This window comes from Hyperolius riggenbachi, chromosome 1 (assembly GCF_040937935.1).
Source record: "Hyperolius riggenbachi isolate aHypRig1 chromosome 1, aHypRig1.pri, whole genome shotgun sequence".
NCBI lineage: Eukaryota > Metazoa > Chordata > Amphibia > Anura > Hyperoliidae > Hyperolius > Hyperolius riggenbachi.
The window spans coordinates 188,850,094-188,865,361 of NC_090646.1; positions in this window are offsets into that span (position 1 = coordinate 188,850,094).

The window sequence follows — 15,268 nt, forward strand, 5'->3', positions numbered from 1 at the left end:
CCCCCCACTCCACACACACACACTCACACGTAACTCATGTGGCTGCTGTACAATGTACTCATATGCCTGCCAATGTAACAAGAGCTGAGAGCTTCTCTCCCCTTCTCGCCCTCCTGTCATGTGTATGTCTGCTAATATGCCCGTCAATAGGCTGTAACAGGAGCCGAGACCGTCTCCCTCTTATCTTGCTCCTGTCATAAATTTCTCTGAACACAGTGTGTCTGCCCCGTCATCGGAGGTATGCGGTTGCTATGCAATGGCAAACTAGGAAAAGGGGCGCAGAAACATTCCATTCTGCAGAGCAATTTGAACATGTTTTAGTACAGATGATGCGCTGCAGAATGGGACGCTTCTGCCCTCCTTTGCATTAGTTTGCTTTTGCATAACCACAGCACACAATGACAGGGCAGACTCAGTGCGTGCACAGAAAGTGCAGGGCTGGAGCGAGAGAAGGGAGATAGCTCTCCCTCCTCTTACATACTATTGCTGGGCACAATAGCAATTTCTGCAGCTGCCACCTCAATTAGAACTTGCATTGAGGAGGGGTGTGCTGCATAATAGGAGCGAGAGAGGTTGTCTCTCCTTCCTCAAACCTAACTGCGTGTTGGGAGAGGGGGCGGAGCCAGGAAATACACTGTGCCGCTCAGATTACAGAGATACATCAGCGGCATCCCCTAGGAATGTGGACAGTTCCTCTGCCCCGACGCCGTCAGTTAATCCAGAGTACCCTGATGTGCAGGTACCTGGTATGTAAAAAGCATTATATAACAAAAATATATGCTGAGTCCTTTATTAAAAATGCTTTTACATCCATTACTAATGTTAGCACAAAAATGATTTCTTTAATACTATTCCTTTAAATGGAACCTCCAGGCTAAAAATCTACTCAGCAGCACTGAAAAGGCTTGGTGTTTCTAAAACAGTTATAGCATCAGAACTTTATTTTTCATACCCAAGCCTAATTTTTAGCTGCTTAGAAGCTAAGCTCCACCCCATCAAAGAAAAGAGCTCCTTAGCATCACGCGGATCACGTTACTACAAACATTTCCTCCTTCAACCCGGAAGGAGGAAGTGTTTATAGTCACGTGACCGCCACGTGGACCGCATTGTGGGAGGTGACAGGGACGGACGAAGAAGACATCAGACAGGTAAGATTGACTCCCCTGCCCACCCCGCACAGGTGTACTGGGAGATATCCGGATAGCAACTATCCGGGTATCTCCCCAATCCGGATTTGAGCAGCCCTATACAGGAGCCATATTTTTCATTTTTCTATCTGCTGTGTACTATTTCAGATGTGTATTTATGTTCAGAAGCCGTCTGGCTTTGGGGGTATAATTGTCACCTGGCTGAAGGAAGCTGCTATTTTGAGTTTCTGTATGTCAATGTAAATTACATTTGCATTCAGTTTCCAGCAAGGAAACTACAATTGTCTGCATTGAATAGACCAGTTACATTGAATAGCCCAAAGAAACCTGGACATTTAATTAGGAAATATCTACCTAGCCTCTAGCAAGGAAACTCTTAATTAGACAATTACCTGACCAGTTGGGCTGGAAGTGTTTGAATTGCTTTGAAGTCTATACGTGTAAACAGCTACTTGTTGTTCTCAATATACAATCAGGACTAACTGAGTCTGGAAAGTTGGAAGCTAAAACAGGAACCTTTGAAGTTTGCATATCACAGCCAACAAGGATCTGACAAGCGTTCTGTGCAAACCTTCAGGGGAAATTAATGCAATGGGGAGAAAATGAAATGGTCGCGCATCTAACCAAGATGCACCTGATGATAGGTACTCACTGCATAAAGCTAAAAAGCCTCTCAAAGGCACAAGTGTGCTCATTGAAGTGAAACAGGTGCATTAAGAACTAATGCATCCCACAATACAAACAATGGAAGCAAATCCATGCGTTACACATTATCCGGGGACCATATCAGCAGGCCATATAAAGGGGAAGGGGTGTGGTGTGGGTGGCGCCCCAGGAACTCTCACTGCCCGGGGACACCGCCCACAACCACAACCCAACCCAAAGCGAAAGAAATACAATACTATGCAATTTTCCCTTTATATGGCCTGCTGCTCCCAAGTCAACGATGCTAGCATGTTCCCATAATGTTGGGTGATTTTGAACTTAGATAGGGTGGGGACCCCGAGAGAAGGCTGCACGAGCCGTCCCTGCTAACATGCTCTGCAGCGTGGAACAGATGTCTCTCTCAATAAGAGAAGGGTAAGGTCCCCGGATAATGTGTAACGCATGGATTTGCTTCCATTGTTTGTATTGTGAGATGCATTAGTTCTTAGTGCACCTGTTTCACTGCAATGAGCACACTTGTGCCTTTGAGAGGCTTTTTAGCCCTATGCAGTGAGTACCTATCAGGTGCATCTTAGTTAGATGCGCGACCATTTCATTTTCTCCCCATTGCATAGTATTGTATTTCTTTCGCTTTGGGTTGGGTTGTGGTTGTGGGCGGTGTCCCCGTGCAGTGAGAGTTCCTGTGGCGCCACCCACGCCACACCCCTTCCCCTTTATATGGCCTGCTGCTCCCAAGTCAATGTTGCTAGCATGTTCCCATAATGTTGGGTGATTTTAAACTTAGATAGGGTGGGGACCCCGAGAGAAGGCTGCACGAGCCGTCCCTGCTAACATGCTCTGCAGCGTGGAACAGATGTCTCTCTCAATAAGAGAAGGGTAAGGTCCCTGGATAATGTGTAACTCATGGATTTGCTTCCATTGTTTTTATTGTGAGATGCATTAGTTCTTAATGCAGCTGTTTCACTGCAATGAGCACACTTGTGCCTTAGAGAGGCTTTTTTAGCCCTATGCAGTGAGTACCTATCAGGTGCATCTTGGTTAGATGCGCGACCATTTCATTTTCTCCCCATTGCATACTTCTGGGAAAATTAAATTACATCTAGACGTGTACCCTGGGGATACGCTGCTTGCTATAAAAGTCTGCGGAGGACCTTCACAACTTGTAGTTTCTTGGAGATAGCAAAGATGCTAGGACTTCACAAACAACGCTCTGATCTGTATGCTGGTAACGTTCTATTCCTGTTTTTATTTTGTTTATGAGCAAACTGTCTTGTTGTGTGTCTTTGTAATTTTTACTTTGTTTTTGTACATTTTTTTGTATATATTCCTGTCTGCACTGTTCCACTTTTTGGAATATTCAATATTTATTTAATAAGCCTGACTTCTGACGTACTAGCAGCTCATAGCCTCAAGAGAGACTGCAGTGTAATTTGTGTTACAAGTTCAGTGCCTGATTGTGCCTGGATACTGTGTGATTGTATTGTGTGTGTGGCGTTACCGTATTTTGGCCTAAGCGCAAAGCTGACCCAAATACGAAAACACTGGACTGAGTGCAGGCCACTCGACAGCAGAGTGGGATTTGTTGAAGTGTCTAGCAGCAGCTAGTGGTAGCAGTGAGAAGTGTTTTTGAGGGGTGACAGCCTTGTGTTAGCTTGAATAAGGCTGCTTCCCCTCGCGATCTGGTCAAACCACCAGTGGGGAACCATTTCTGCAGGCGTGCCGTGGGCCCGGTTCCTGACAGGTGGCTCTTGAGAAATCCTGCAGGTACGCATGGGAGTGGGAAATGCATGGGGCAGTTAGGCAAAGGTTGTTGTAGGACCGCAGGGGATTACCTGGTATACCTGTGAACAAGCTCCGAGATGTATGTAGGGCAGGTTTTGTGCACAGGTTTATAGGCCAGGAATAGAATTTTGAAACGTATCCTGAATCGGATAGGGAGCCAGTACAGAGATTTACAGAGAGGGGATGTGGAAGTAGAGCGGTGAGAAAAATAAATGAGTTATAGGTATAAAAAAAGCAAATCAAGGCATTTGGCCTTCCAATTATATGTGAAGCCAATTAAGCATAAAGGATGCTAAGGAACTGTAATTCTTTTAACTGCTCATGAGGTTTAAAAACTACTGCCTTAAAGAGTTAATTCACATTACAAACAAAATTTCAAGATTGCAGACTGTGCTGTAAGGTCACATAAGAAATAGTGGTGTGAAATCATAAATGAAGTAGCATTATGGGAAGGATAAGCATTTTACAACTAGACTGACTTCTGATGCTTCATGCATCATGTGTCCTTTTGACATTTCAGCCTGTTATAATGGTGATCTGCCAAAATGTGTTTCTTTCCCACAGCAAGCCATCTGAGATCATTCTGTTGCAGCAATTATTTTCTAAAAGATAACTATACTTCTAATGGTTTCTTCACAAATAGCTTCATAAGTAGCCCCTGACAAAAGTATAAATATATTATAACACTGTGTACAAACAAGTTTAGCATAAGGCACAAAAATAGTGGGGGAAAAATGTCACAGATGTTTTGCAATTGTTTTGGGTGACAATTTACTTGTAATCAATATACAAATGTGATGTTCAGCTCTCTGCTGTCTTCTTCTGTCCTATAGAGAGGAGAAGGGGAAGAGACATAGGTGGTGTCCTGCTGTGGGTTGCAGTGGAAACCACATTGAGTTATGTGCCTGCATGTGTTCCCTTTGCTTAAAGGTAGAACCAAAGATTGCCTCAGTTTGCCTTTCAGTTTCAAGAGCATAAAGTGTCCACTTGCTTGATGACTCACATAGGTAGAGTAGGGAACCTCAAGGCTGGTGAATTGGCCTAGTACAAAATACTGCAGTCCATTTTGGAAGGTAAAATCCTCCAGTTTTGCAACCTATTTGTTTTTAGTAGTACTTGAGTTCTAGCTTGTTGTCAGTGTGTTTTGTGTGCAAAGGATTAATGATTGCTAGTATGGAAATTAGTGGGCTACAAGATGGATCAGGAAGCCTCTTGACCATACAGCGGCTTCCCTGTGTGATGGGTAAGTATCTATCTTTTTTTTTTTTTTTTTTTTTTACAAATATTACATTTAATGTTATCCTTTTCCTGGAACCTAACCTTAAACTCCTAACCTTAACCACCAGAACCACTCTATCCTTTGACACTTATGGTTCTAATCTATATTTATGTCTATCCCTTACTAGTACTCACTTTCCATTGTCTATTTAGGGTTCAGCTACTGGTGCTGCTTCTATCTGCTCTAACCACTAAAAATGGATGTGGGATCAATACAACAACAACAACAAATAACATTTGTAAAGCGCTTTCTCCCGTGGGACTCAAAGCGCATAAGCATGGCTCAGACCATTGTGGTACAGAGGAAGAATTTTATAAATCTGGAAATGCCAGGCTAAACAGGTGGCTTTTCAGTCTGGATTTGAATAGCTCCAGGGATGGTGCTGTCTTTACTGGGAGTGGTAGGGAGTTCCAAAGAGTAGGGGCAGCATGACAGAAGGCTCTGTCTCCAGATTTTTTGAGGTGCACTCTGGGAGTGACCAAGTTTATAGAACTTGCTGATCTGAGGTTGTGAGAGGTGTGGTGCAGCTTCAGCAAGTCCTTCATGTATCCAGGGCCCAGATTGTGCAGGGATTTGAATGTCCGCAGTCCAATCTTGAAGAGTATTCTCCATTCTACTGGTAGCCAGTGCAGTGAGCGAAGGATCGGTGTAATGTGACAGTGGCGAGGCTGGTTTGTTAGCAATCTGGCAGCAGCATTCTGCACTAATTGCAGGCGACGCAGGTCCTTTTTGGGGAGGCCAGCATAAAGGGCATTGCAGTAGTCCAGCCGTGATGTGATGAAGGCGTGGACTAGGGTTGGAAGATCCTCTGGGGGAATCAGATGTTTAATCTTTGCAATGTTCTTCAGATGAAAGTAGGAAGATTTGACTACAGATGAAATTTGGTTTCTGAAACTCAATTCCCCATCGATTAGTACGCCAAGGCTGCGCACAAGGTTGGAGCTGTTTATGTCTGAATTCCCAATCCTAATTGGTGTTGCTTTAGGATAGAGCTGTTTTGATGGCGGGCACTGGCTTTGGACAGACAGGACCTCAGTTTTGTCAGCATTCAGTTTCAACCAGTTATCATTCATCCATGCCTGTAGCTCAGCTAAGCAAGAGTTTATTTTTGGGGTAGGGTCTGTTCCACCAGGTTTGAAGGACAGGTATAGCTGTGTGTCATCGGCGTAGCAGTGGTACGTCAGGCCATGTCGTTGGATAAGTGTACCGAGTGGCAACATGTAGATTGCAAACAGCAGAGGAGATAAGATTGATCCTTGTGGCACTCCGAATTGTAGAGGTGCAAGTTTGGACATTATAGGTCCTAGGGATACTCTCTGTGTTCTGTCAGTCAGGAATGATCTGAACCACTGGAGGACTGATCCACTGATGCCACAGTACTCCTGCAGTCTGTTAAGCAGGATTTCATGGTCAACTGTATCAAAAGCAGCTGAGAGATCCAACAGGATTAGGATGGAGCATTCCCCTCTGTCCCTTGTCATGAGCAGATCGTTGCAGACTTGGATGAGGGCTGTTTCACAGCTGTGGTGTTTCTTAAAGCCAGATTGTAGAGGGTCCAGGATGTTGTTTACTGACAGCCTGGTTTCAAGTTGCAGATAGACAGCCTTTTCAATAACTTTACCTAAGAAGGGGAGGTTGGAGACAGGTCTGTAGCTGCTCATAGCATCTGGATCCGTGGAAGGTTTTTTAAGAAGGGGCTTGATGATTCCTTCTTTTAGAGAGGTAGGAAACCTCCCTGCTTGCAGAGAGCAATTTACTATTTTGTGAAATGCTGGACCAAGCAGGTCAGGACATTTCAGCATATGTTTAGTTGGTCCAGGGTCCAGGTCGCAGGTTGTCTGGCGGAGACGACAGAGGATGTCTGAGATCTCTTCCTCACTAATACTTTTGAAATCAGTCCAGGGTGTTAGGCTGTTTTTGCAGCTATTTCCATTAGTTGCATGAGTCTTGGGTGCTGTGGACTGAATGAGAGACCGAATAGAAGATACTTTGTCAGCAAAGTAGCAAGCAAATTTCTCGCATAGCTCCTTTGAGGGAGTTATAGTAGGTTTTAGACAGGATGGATTACATAGTCTATCAACTGTGCGGAATAGTTGGGCTGGTCTGTTGGCGGCCTTTGCGATCTCCTGTGATAGGTAGGAGGATTTTTTCTTGGTGATCGCATTTTGGTAGCTTTCCAGGTGAGAGACAAGGGTGTGTTTATCTTTTGAATTCTGAGATCAATAATATGCTTTAGCTTATAACACAACTGATGACATGATGAATGCTTAGTTGCGTAGTAGACCACTCCAAGATGATAAACTGGGTGCAACTAATCAACCTATTCCAGTGGTGATACTGAGGAGAGAGCCTGCACTTGCTATAGGAGGGGCATGTCATTGCACTTAGTTGTATGGAGGAAATAATCACTGAAAATGTTATATAGTGGAGATAATGTTAACACTTTTATACATGACAAAATAGCAACTCTTGTTATAGACGGGCTATAATTTTTTTGAAGAAATGATGAGTCCATGCCTAGTATGGGGGAAATAATAGTGACAATTGTTATATGGAGGAAATTATGGCTGCATTTTTGCATGAGGGTAAAGATGGCTGCACTTGTTATCGAGAAGAGTTAATGGTTGCACCCGTTAATGAGGGAGCTTAATGCTGTCACTTTATATAGTGTGAGACATAATTTTTTCCATTATTTCTTATGTTCCTTAATCCCAATAATATATTATTATTCCTTTCCTTGAAATTATATACTTTTCTAGGGTGCAAAAACCTGAAAAAGGCTGAGTGCAGGCAGGTTAGATAAACAGACTTGGAAAGTGCTGTGATTTGAGAAAGATGTAGAAGATCTGAAGATAGTTCAAAGGTGGGTGTGTAAAGTAATTAAAAGAGAGACAATCTAATATATAATTAAAAATTAGACAGACGGATGTATTTACAGTGTACTTTAGAAAAGAGATGACTTATAATGATATGCATATAACCAAGGTAAATATAAAGCCATGTTACATTACCTTTTTATCCGAAGGGCAATACAAAAAATAAGAGGAGGATTTTACCGTAATAAATGAGTGCTTATCTTTTTGTAAGTACATTTTCTTTTGTTTATATATATTGCTTTTCACATTCATCTTCCTTAGCTGGTATCTCTATATACGGCGCCCTCACTGTCCTGCTTAGTTGATGATTGATTAAACACACCCTGAATTTATGAATTAATATTAATTGGTTTAACATTTACTTTAGTAGATCTGTGGGAAAAAATACTTAATAGTTAAACAATTTATTTGATCAAAGGGATAACTGAAGCTTCAGTAAGATGGATGCCAACAAAGTGAACTATGAAAAATAGATGACATCTTAAAAGATTCTAACAGTATTTTATGCATCACGGACTGGTATTTCTAATTAAGAACTTCTTTACTTTCTAACCTGTTCCGTCAGGATAAGGATGAAATAATAAACAATTTGATTTGTATTGTTTATCTAGGCTTCATCTGTAGTTTTGTCACATAGCAGCACTTCTGCAAAGTGCATTTTTTTTATTATATATATTTTTTCTTGAACACAATTGTTCTACAAAAAATGATAGGTTCAGAGTCTAGGGTTTCTGGGATAACAAACACATTCTAACTTCTTGCTTATTCGTAGAACACCAAATAATAAAACCCTGACACTGTCTGCACTTGGCAGTAGCAGACATAGGGCTTGGTTCACTAATCCGCTCTGCTACAGCAGCCCAGCTTAAAGGGAACCTAAACTGAGAGGAATATGAATGTTTCCTTTTAAATAATACCAGTTGCCTTGCTAATCTCTTTGGCTGCAGTAGTGGATGAATCATACACCTGAAACAAGCATGCAGCTAATCTAGTCTGACTTCAGACAACTGGTATTATTTTTAAAATGAAAAATCTATATCCTTCTCAGTTTAGGTTCCCTTTAAAGGGGCACTATGCCGAAAAAATAGTAAAATTTAAAATATGTGCAAACATAAATACATAAGAAGTATGTTTTTTCCATAGTAAAACGAGCCACAAATTACTTTTCTCCTATGTTGCTGTCCCTTACAGTAGGTAGTAGAAATATGACAGATCTGACAAGTTTTGGACTAGTCCATCTCTTCATGGCGGTATTCTCAGGTATTTATTTATTTTCAAAAGCACTTAGTGAATGGCAGTTGCTCTGTCCAACTGCCAAAACACTGCGCAGCGAGCAGGGAAGCTAGCAAGCATCATTGTTTAAATCCTTTTTAGGGAATATCTTTATAAAGAATGAAAGCCTTGCTGAGAATCCCCTATGAAGAGATGGACTAGTCCAAAACCTGTCGCTTCTGTCAGATTTTTACTACCTACTGTAAGTGACAGCAACATAGGAGAAAAGGAATTTATGGCCCATTTTACTCTGGAAAAAACGTTCCTGCACTTTGGAATCTCACACTTTGAAGCTACTGGAAACCACCGGGCCCCAAGGTGGGTACAGCGGAGCGCTTGTTAAGAGTGACAAAGTGCCCTTTACAATATCTAAGCACAGCGTAATTTCACTGTGCACGCTATGGTTGCATAGTGTGCGCAGGCCATTATAACACTCTGCACCCATTAAAGAGACAGTGAAGCGAAAAAAAAAATATGATATAGTGAATTGGTTATATACTATGAATAATTACTAGAAGATTAGCAGCAAAGAAAATATTCTCATACTTTTGTTTTCAGGTATATAGTGTTTTTTCTAACATTGCATCATTCTATAATATGTGCACATTACACAACACTCAGCATTCAAAATGAGTCTTTCAGAGCAGTCTGTGAAGTAATGACCTCTCCTCTAGCAGAGGAAAAGTAAATAGTCCAGGAACAGTTGAGATAATAAAAGTCAGATAACAGCCCTCTCCACGACTAACTTAATCGGAGAGCTTAATGGCTTGTTTGCATAGAGATAACAACTGGAGTTTCTCAACTCTTCCTGTACTGGAAACATTTACACTGATGTATCTGATCTTAATGTTTTATTTCTTAAGCTGGCCATACACTGGCCCGATTTGCGCCCGTTTCAACAGCAGATTCGATCACTGGGATCGAATCTGCTGCCAATCGTTCACGCTACACGCCGAATTTCGATCCATTTTGTCCGATCCCGTCGATCGCGCCATGCGGAAAATAACCGTCGATCGCCCGTGGGTAAAGAGCGCATCGCTAGCGGCGTTCGAGTGCCCGACGACCGACGCAATAGAGCCCGCATACATTACCTGCTCCGCCGGTGCGACTCCAGTCTCCCGGTCACCGCTGCTCTGTCTGCGCTCTGGTCTCCAGGTCCGGCATGCCTCACTTCTTCTAGCCCGGCAGGAAGTTTAAACAGTAGAGCGCCCTCTACTGTTTAAACTTCCTGCCTGGCTAGAAGAAGTGAGGAATGCCGGACCTGGAGACCAGAGCGCAGACAGAGCAGCGGTGACCGGGGGACTGGAGTCGCGCCGGCGGAGCAGGTAATGTATGCGGGCGGGCGGGGGCAGCAGCAGCACCACCACAACAGATTGTGACCGGTTTCAGGCTGAAATCGGATCACAATCTGTTTGCAGTAAAGGTAGCCATACGATCCCTCTCTGATCAGATTCGATCAGAGAGGGATCTATCTGCTGGTCGAATCTGATGGCAAATCGACCAGTGTATGGCCACCTTTAGTTGTGCTACACATAAAAAATCATAATATCAGCATTTTTTTTTCGCTTCAGTGTCTCTTTAAGCTGCGCTGCTGTAGCCCCTAGTGGTGTATTTACTAAATAGCGGTAACATTTACATATGCAGACATTTGTCTTATTTCACAAAGTTTCATCATATTAAAAGGTTGACTTTAAAGTTTACCTAACCCAAGGCAAAGCTACCTAAGGTAATCACAAAGATATGTTCATGCTTAATTTACATGCCTCTGTGCATTGTCCATTCCTTTCCTCTTTTAGTAGTACTGCACATGCACATAACACTCCCGGCGATGTGAGCCCTATCACGGAGACACATGTGCAGAAGGCACTGACCCGATGGGTTGCTGATCTATTACCGACTGACAGCAGAAAACCGGAGAAGAGCGCAGCTGCAGCAAGGGACACAGACACTTCTAGGGGCTTGAAGAAGCCCCACGTAAGTAAAAAAGCATATGCTTATGTCCCCTCGCAACTCCTTTAACCTGTAGGGGACCGCCTAACTCCAATGGGCGTGGCTGCGGCAGCAGCCCCAGGATCGCCTAATGCCAATTGGTGTCAAGTCCTGGGGCTGGGATTTGCAGGAGATCGCACGCAGGGTGCCCCTCCTTCGGCCTCCGAGCGGAAACCGCCATCTAATCACCATGTACGGCGCTGCGATCAGCAGCAGCATTGTACTGGGGACACAGGAGCGATTGCAGTGATAGGCTGAAGCCTATCACAGCCGATCGCTGTTATAGGCTGGCCGGGGGAGGGAGGGACAGTGGCTCAGCATTAAAGAAATATAGCCTTTTTTGTAAAAAAAAAAATAAAAAAAGCACATAAATATTTATAGACAAAAAATAAACAATGGGGGGGGGCGATCAGACCCCACCAACAGAGAGCTCTGTTGGTGGGGAGAAAAGGGGGGGGGGATCACTTGTGTGCTGAGTTGTGAGGCCCTGCAGCTTAGCCTCAAAGCTGCAGTGGCCTGATAGCAGAAAAATGGCCTGGTCCTTAGGGGGATTTACCACTGGGGTCCTCAAGTGGTTAATCACTCCTTGAAAAGTTTCATTTTTGGCTCAAGTCAAATTTTCGGACAGGGAGATAGGGAGATGTAGACTTGCTGTGGTGCTCTCTACTGTCACCTTCCCATGAGGGGGGTTAAGTTGTGAATGGGGAGGGAATAGGAGGAAATGGGAGCAGAGGCGTAGCAATAGGGGTTGCAGAGGTTGCGACCGCATCAGGGCCCTTGAGCCAGAGGGGCACCGTTTGGCCCAGTCTCAACAACAGTATTATCTCTTTATTGGTCCTATAATGGTAATAATCACTTCTATAGATGCTTATTATAGTGATAATCATTAATACACTGTTCCCATCTCCTTCTTGCACCTCTGGTACTGTGGCTGCCCTTGGCAGGTTTTGGTGCGCCATATCAATTGTTATGTATAGAGTGTTTAGGGGGGCCCAGTGTAAACTTGCCCCGGGGCCTGTAGCTTCTTAGCTACGCCACTGAATGGGAGGGTGATAGGAGGGAACATTGCCATAGGCCCGCCACTTCCTGTCTTAAAATGTGTCTTTCCCCAAAAGTCGTATTTTTCAATGAGTGATCACAAAAACCGTGGTAAAAGAGGAGAGGAACAGACAGAGGTACAGTATGTGGACCCAACATGGAAACCTGTGCTTCTCTTAGGTAGCTTTGTCTTGGGGCAGGTATACTTTCGGGACAAATTCCCACCCCCTCCCCTGTTACTTTGTTACTCAACGTTTAGCAACTGCAGCAGAAAAAGCAGCTTGACCTCAATATATTTTTGTGGAAATAAAGTCTCAACGGTATAAAAGTTTAGCTTTGGAAATGTCCACATGCAGTGAAATCTCAGAATACTCCATATTTTCTCAGGGCAACACGGTGGCGTAGTGGTTAGCTCTCTCGCCTTGCAGCACTGGGTCCCTGGTTCGAATCCCAGCCAGGGCACTATCTGCAAAGAGTTTGTATGTTCTCTCCATGTCTGCGTGGGTTTCCTCCGGGCACTCTGGTTTTCTCCCACATTCCAAAAACATACGGATAAGTTAATTGGCTCCCCCTAAAAAAATTGGCCCTAGACTACAGTGCTTACACTACATAATATAGACATATGGCAATGGTAAGGATTAGATTGTGAGCTCCTTTGAGGGACAGTTAGTAACAAGATATATATATACACTGTACAGCGCTGCGTAATATGTCGGCACTATATAAATACTAAATAATAATAATAATAATTTTATAGCATCTTTCAAATATTTGGGTTGTGAAATCGAAAATGAAAAAGATCCTAATAAATTTGTATTTTCATTTAATGCACTTAGGCATCTTATAAAGCTACACAACCAAAAGGGTCTACTATCTAATAAAATATTACAGTATAAAGTGTATGTGCCAAATATAACATCTTTCTTGCATCAAAAATTTGACTAAAAAAGACAAAACACCAAAGAAACACATTCATCATCCCAATAAAACAATTAAAATCACAGCCGAGCAGCAATGGATGCACATATAACTTCTGTTACTGTTTGAGCTTCGCACCATTGTTCATTAACTGAACTCAGAAATATCATTAAGGGCATTCAACCAACACAATTAGCTTAATGATAATTTTAATTAACACTTAAAGAACTTTCACAGCTTCTGTTGTGTACAAGTGCAGATTTATAAATGGCACAGTTCTGCTAATTGTATCCCAATTTAGTAAAACCTATGATGGTTTAGCTAGAAGATGATTGAAAACTCAAAATGAAAATAATGAAGAACCAAGTTTTTATGGTTCTGTATGGAAAATGTTGCTCATCACTGTTGCTGCTTACCACAGGACAAGCCCACTATTGCTCAATCTTGTGCTATGGCTCAAAGGGCAGGACATTTTTATGAATTTTTCAATGCAAATTTAAAGTACTGTAAGTAACAGAGAGCAAAGCAGGTAATTTGGGTGCCGGCAGTGCCATGGTAAAATGGCTGCTGCATAGACTGCATTGTTAATTGCAGATATACAGTGCACATGGGCTGGATGATAAGGAGTTATTTACCCACAATTCTGCCATCCTGCCTGCGTTCCAAATAGCTTGCACTCGTCCTATTGGACGCGTTGAAAGCCTCTCTACACGCACTTCCTCCTTCAAGCCGGAAGGAGGAAGTGCGCTATGGTGAGGCTTGCAGTGCGCTGTGTGCCCGGCAATTGCGGCTCATTTTAATTACGAATTCGAGTCCTTACAAACTCGTGATTATTTGTGAGCCCATCCCTGCCAATAAATAGTAAAGGAGAGGGAGTATTTAGCAGCAAATGTGGAGCTGATATCGGCAGAAATTGCGGCTGGGGTGTTAGGTTAATGTTAGGCAGAATGCATTGGTTAGGGTTAGGCACCAACAGAGGGAGAGTTTGTGTGAGAATAGGTTTAGGTTCAGCGATAGTCAAATGTTGGTAAAAATTAACAATATTTTTGTTAGGCTGAGTGGCTGAGATGGAGAAAGTCCAGAGACCAGTTGACCCTTCCACTAGGGACGAGGTTTTGCCCAGATGTGGGGTCTAAGTGACCACGGGTCTTCGCCAGTAACGACCCAAGGGGGTCGCCCTGGATTTCGCAGCCTAGTGCCCACCAGGTCACAAACTGGGATAGCCTCACTTAGTGATCGAGAGAACTGATACCACAATATGGAGATGATGAGGTAGTCTGGTAGAGAGAGTAATCCAGGGTACAGGCTGAGGTCAAGGCAGGCAGCAGACAGAGTAATCCGGGGTACAGGCCGAGGTCGAGGCAGGCAGCAGACAGAATAATCCGGGGTACAGGCAGAGGTCGAGGCAGGCAGCAGACAGAGTAATCCGGGGTAAGCAGGGTCAAGCCAAGGGAGTGGAGATCGAGAGGAGTCAAACAAGCCGGGTCGTCAACGGTAAACATGATCAAGAGCAGGTACTTCCAGAGAAGGCGTTCACACTAGCTGTTAGAACAAACAGCATTGGACGTTGGCTGGGGGAGGTCTTTTATACCTGAAATTGGCGCCAAAACTTCCGCGCCTGCACATACGCGTCCGTATGCGTCCATTTTGACGCATGCGCGTGCACGCTCCCGTGCGTCACTTCCAGCGCACGCGTGTGACCTTACGCGCGGTCTGCATTGCGTCCCGCGCATGAGTGCGCGACACACTACGCAACCGCGCACGACCCTGCGCACACCCCTAGCCATAGACAACAATCCATAGCCGGAAGTGCGCGTGCGTGCGGGTACCGAGAGACACCGGGACAACAGAGCAACGTGAGTATTACATTGCCCCCCCCCCCTTAGAGGCAGTCTCCGAATGCCTACAGGAAACGGTTTTTCAGGATGAGCTTTGTGGAATGCCTTAACTAATCTTGGTGCATTGATGTTACAAGCTGGTTCCCAAGAATTTTCTTCTAGCCCAAAGCCAAGCCTTTTAATCAAATATTGTATAGAGCTTCCTTTTTTCCTAGAGTCAAGGATCTTTTCTACCTCAAATTCTTCTCTCCCATCCACAAGGATTGGTTCAGGAGAATTGGCACTCCTACCAGGAACAGGATCTGAGACCACCTTCTTGAGGCATGACACATGGAATACCGGATGTACTCGTAAAGTATCAGGTGACGAAAGTTTAAATGCCACTTCATTGATCTTCCTCAGGATAGAGAATGGGCCGATATACTTAGGGCCCAATTTTCTGGAAGGGCAGCGGAGTTTAAG